Here is a 5,293-nt window from a genome sequence, read left to right on the forward strand (position 1 = left end):
TCACATGTATCCCAAAACCTAAAATGCAATAAAATAAATAAAATAAAATAAAAAAAAAAAAGAAATGGCTCATAACCTTAAAAAAAAAAAGAAAGAAAATCAACTGATGTAATATAGCATACAAATATAATAAAGAACAAAAACAAGTGGCCATTTTAACAGATGTAGAAAAAGCATTTGATAAAATCCAACCCTTTTCATTAGAAAAACAAAACAAAACAAACTCAGAATATAAGAGAACTTTCTCAGTCTGATAGAGGGCATTTACCAAAAGCCCACACCTAACATCATACTCAATGGCAAAACACTGTCTGCTCTCACCACTTCTATTAAACATTGTGCCAGAGGTTCCAGCCAGAAAAATTAGAGAAGAAAATGGAATAAAAGGCATCCAGATTGGAAAGGAAGAAGTAAACCTATCTCTATTCACCAATGGCATACTCTTGTATAAGAAAACCATATGGAAATCCGCTAGAAAACTATTCAAACTAATGAATAAGTTCATCGAAATGAAGAATATAAGATGAATATAAAAAAACAATTGGCCAGGCACTGTGGATCACACCTGTAATCCCATTTGGGAGGCTGAGACAGGTAGATCACTTGAGCTCAGAAGCTTGAGACCAGCCTGGGCTACATGGTGAACCCCTGTACCTATAAAAAATACAAAAATTAGCCAGGCATGGTGCTCCACACCTGTGGTCACAGGTACTCAGGTGGCTGAGGTAGGACCATCACCTGAGACCAGGAAATTAAGGCTACAATGAGCTGTAATCACACCACTGCATTTCAGTCTGGGCAACAGTCTTGTCTCAAAAAAAAAAATCTATTATATTTCTATACACTTGCAATGAACAATTTAAATACCAAATCAAGAAAATAATCCTATTTTTTGATAACACCAAAACTAATAAAATTCTTTGTTAATAAATTAAACCAAGGAGGTATAAGACATGTGCACTGAAAACTACAAAACATTGCTGAATGAAATTAAAGACAAATAAGTGGAAATATATCCCATGTTCATGGATTTAAACATTTAATATTATTAATATGGCAACACTCCCCAAAGCAATCTACAGATTGAACACAATCACTATCAAAATCTCAGCTGGCCCTTTTTGCAGAAATTGACAAGCTGATCCTAAAATTCATATGGACATGCAAGAAATCCAGAATGGCCAAAATGATTTTTAAAATAAAGAACAAAGTTGGAGGACTCATACCTTCTACTTTTAAAACTTACTACATAGGTACATTAATCAATTCAATGGAGGAATTGATTAATGTTGTCTTTTCAACAAATGGTACTGAGATAACTGGATGTGCATACGCAAAAGAATGAATTTGGACCCCCACCTCCTACCATATACAAAAATTAACTCAAAATAAATCAAAGAGCTTAATGTAAGAGATAAAACTATGTTATTCTTAGAAGAAAATAGGAAAAAATCTTCAAGACATTTAATTAGGAAAGTGTTTCTTAGATATGACACCAAAAGCACAAGCAACAAAAGAAAAAAAAGGGAGGAATTTGACTTCATCAAAATTAAAAACTTTTGGATAGGCAATAGCAAAGGCTGGAGAGGATGCAGAGAAAAAGGAAGCCTCATACACTGCTGGTGGGAACAGAAATTCATACAACCATTACGAAGGACAGTTTGGAGGCGCCTTGAAAAACTGAAAATTGAGCTACCATATGATTCAACAATCCTACTGCTGGGTATGTTACCCAAAAGAAAGTAAATCAGTGTATGGAAGAGATAACAGCACTCCCATGTTTGTTGCAGCACTGTTCACAAATAGCTAAGATTTGGAAGCAACCTAAGTGTCCATCAACACATGAATGGATAAAGAAAATGTGGTACATATACATGATGGAGTACTATTCAGCCACAAAAAAGAATGAGAATCAGTCATTTGCAACAACATGGATGGAACTGGATGTCATTATGTTAAGTGAAATAAACCAGGTACAGAAAGACAAACATCACATGTTCTCGCTTATTTGAGGGATCTAGAAATCAAAAAAATTGAACTAATAGACATAGAGAGTAGAAGACAGGTTATCAGAGGCTGAGAAGGGTAGTGGGGAAGGAGGTAGGGATGGTTAATGGGTACAAAAAAATAGAAAGAATGAATAAGACCTACTATTTGATAGCACAACAGGGTGACTATAGTCAATAATAATTGTACATATTAAAATAACTTAAATAGTATAATTGAATTCTTTGTAATACAAAGGATAAATGCTTGAGGGTATGGATACCCCATTCTCCATGATGTGATTATTACATGGTGTATGCCAGTATCACAACATTTCATGTACCCCATAAATATATACACCTGCTATGTACTCACAAAAATCAAAAATAAAAAACAAAAACGACTAATTAATAAACTTTTGTGGGCCAGGTACAGTGGCTTATGCCTGTAATCCCAGCCTTTTGGGAGGCTGAGGCAGGTGGATTACTCGAGGCCAGGAGTTTGTGACCAGCCTGGCCAATATGGCAAAACCCAGTCTCTACTTTAAAATATAAAAATTAGCCAGGCATGGTGGCAGGCGCCTGTAATTCCAGCTACTTGGGAGGCTGAGGCATGAGAATCTCTTGGACCCAAGAGGCCGAAGTTGCAGTGATCCAAGATTGCATCACCTCACTCCAGCCTGGGCAGCAGAGTGAGACTCCATCTCAAAACAAACAAACAAATAAACAACAGCAAGAAGTCTGTGTTACAAAGGACACTGTCAAGAAGGTGGTGGGGTGCTCCCAACAGCACTTTGTTCCCAGATGCCTCAGCAGACTTCCCTAATCAGTTACTAAATGTGTGATCCTCTAAAGACCCTAAGACAGTGTAGCCATATGAGAACACACAGATGGAGGTCACTTGGAGAGGCCAACTGGCCAACCAGAGGGCCAGAAGGCAACAGCTTTTTAATTTGGTCACCATGCCCCAGAGCCCAATACTCAGTTTGTGGGTATGGTGCTGCATCTCTGGCTCCATTTGTCTGCATTTCCTAGCTGACAATTTCAAGCCGGCATTCTTTCTTTAGATAAATAATAGTGTGTTCTGAGCAATAGTCAAGCCCTGCTCTTCTTGCTTTTTGTACATCTACAGTTTTACAGAGTCAACAAAAATCTATTAGGTATGTCCTATGCCAGGCACTGTGCCAGGCACTTTGGGCCCAAAAGAGACTCTATCCAGTGACATTTGCAAATATTTATGTTTAGGTCTGTCTCCCAGCCACCTGGAAGCTTGAGACAAGATGATCAGTCTTCTTGGCTGCTTGCTGCTCCCCAGTTCAGCTTTCGGTCTCATTCCTTATATATTGATCTTATTAGTCTTCTTTCTGGGTTCTAGGAATGCCTCAATATGGCTCCTATATATCCCTTACAAGAATAATTTTGTGCATAACAATGCAAAGGACATTACCTAGTAATAATACCACAGAAAACACCTATTGTGCATGCCTTGTGTGCAGTGCTATATTAAATGCCTTGGATGTATTATCCCATTTGATCCTTAAAACAGTCATATACAGTAGATATTATTAATGTCTCCATTATACAGATGAGGAAAAAGGAGCATAGAGAGGTCAAGTAACTTTCCCAGAGTCATGCAGCTGGTAATTGACAAAGCCAAGATTCTAATCTAGATCTGTCAAACTAGAGAAGGCATGCGCTTAACCATGATGCCAGACATTGCCTCATTACAATATTCCTGTAATGTTCAGGTCACCATGAATTATCAAAAAGAGATAAAATTTTTTTCCAGTGCCTTTTATTTAAGAGGAGAGAAAATTAAGACATACATTTTAGAAATATTTCTATCTTGTGCTCACTTCAGCAGCACATACACTAAAATTAGAATGCTACAAAGAATATTTGTATGGACCCTGCACAAGAATAACACAAAAATTTGTGAAGTGTCCCATGAAAAAATAAAAGCAATAAACATAATTTTAAAAAATAAATATTTCTATCCAAAGTGGAAGAATATTTTAAGCATTGGTGCTCAAAGGAATAAGGATTAGTTATCGGAAATATCCTGAACAATGCCTAACCTGGAATGTGTTTCTGTATCATCCAGTATTCTTATAACTACAAAGAAGCTCGGTAAACCTTCTGGCAGCTTCAGAATGCAGAAATCATTGGCAACTTCACCATGGTTTCATTTGAAAAAAAACACCACACTGGGTCTGTTGAGGTGGGGAGCTTAGGGGAGGGCCAACTGGGTGTGGGAGGGTGGGAAGGGATAACGTGGGGAGAAATGCCAGGTATAGGTGATGGGGGGATGGAGGCAGCAAATCACCTTGCTATGTATGTACCTATTCAACAATCCTGCATGATCTTCACATCTTCACATGTACCCCAGAACCTAAAGTACAATTTAAAAAGAAAAAGAAATACCATCATATTGGCCAGGTGCGGTGGCTCACACCTATAATCCCAGCACTGTGGGAGGCCAAGGTGGACAGATCACTTGAGGTTAGGAGTTTGACATCAGCCTGGCCAACATAATGAAACTCCATCTCTACTAAAAATACAAAAATTATCTGGGCATGGTGGCACGTGCCTGTAATCCCAGCTACTTGAGAGGCTGAGCCACGAGAATCACTTGAACCTGGGAAGTGGATGTTACATTGATTAGAGATGACACCACTGCACTCAAGACTGGGTGACAGAGCAAGACGCCATCTCAAAAAAAGGAAAAAAAGAAAAAGAATATACCATAGTATTTATTAAAGAAAACTAAAATTTCCTGAAGAGTCTGGACTGTAATAGAAAAAAAAAAGATAAAAGTCAATTCCATAGTAGACATTATTCTATAAGGGATATAAAGTGATTGCCCATCACACCTGCGTCAAAAGTCACACACACAGACACATACACAGAGAGAAAGAAAGAGAGATCGAGAAAGTGTGCGCAAATTGGGCATTAAGGGAAAATGGAATAAAACATTCTGAGACAGATATAACCTGGTGCTAGGGCTAACTTTAGGAAAAATGGTGAAGGAAGCAAAGTTTATCTGGGCAAAGCTACCAGTATTTGCTAATAATAATACCTACCATGTGGAGAATACTTACTACATTCCAGACAATTTTCTGGGGCCTTTACATATACGAATTCATTGAAATGTTACATGATTCTATCAGACATTCAAAGAGGAATTGGAACCATCCTACTTAAAACTATTCCAAAAGACAGAGAAAGAGAGAATTCTCCCTAAATCATTCTATGAAACCAGGTTTATCCTTGAACCAAAACCAGAAAGGGACATAACAAAAATAAAA

General features: G+C 37.6%; 1 protein-coding gene and 1 non-coding gene across 9 annotated transcripts in view; one reads left to right on the plus strand and one right to left on the minus strand.

The window, feature by feature from the left end:
* The window catches only part of ARHGEF6 (Rac/Cdc42 guanine nucleotide exchange factor 6), a 113,807-nt gene that overhangs the window by 102,048 nt on the left and 6,466 nt on the right, over window positions 1-5,293 (minus strand). The window lies entirely within an intron of this gene.
* On the plus strand, window positions 3,834-3,940 carry LOC119468878. Its single transcript, XR_005197669.1, has one exon. It is a non-coding gene; the product is annotated as a U6 spliceosomal RNA (small nuclear RNA).

The sequence above is a fragment of the Cebus imitator genome, unplaced genomic scaffold, assembly GCF_001604975.1.
Source record: "Cebus imitator isolate Cc_AM_T3 unplaced genomic scaffold, Cebus_imitator-1.0 Scaffold517, whole genome shotgun sequence".
In the NCBI taxonomy this organism is placed as follows: Eukaryota; Metazoa; Chordata; class Mammalia; order Primates; family Cebidae; genus Cebus; species Cebus imitator.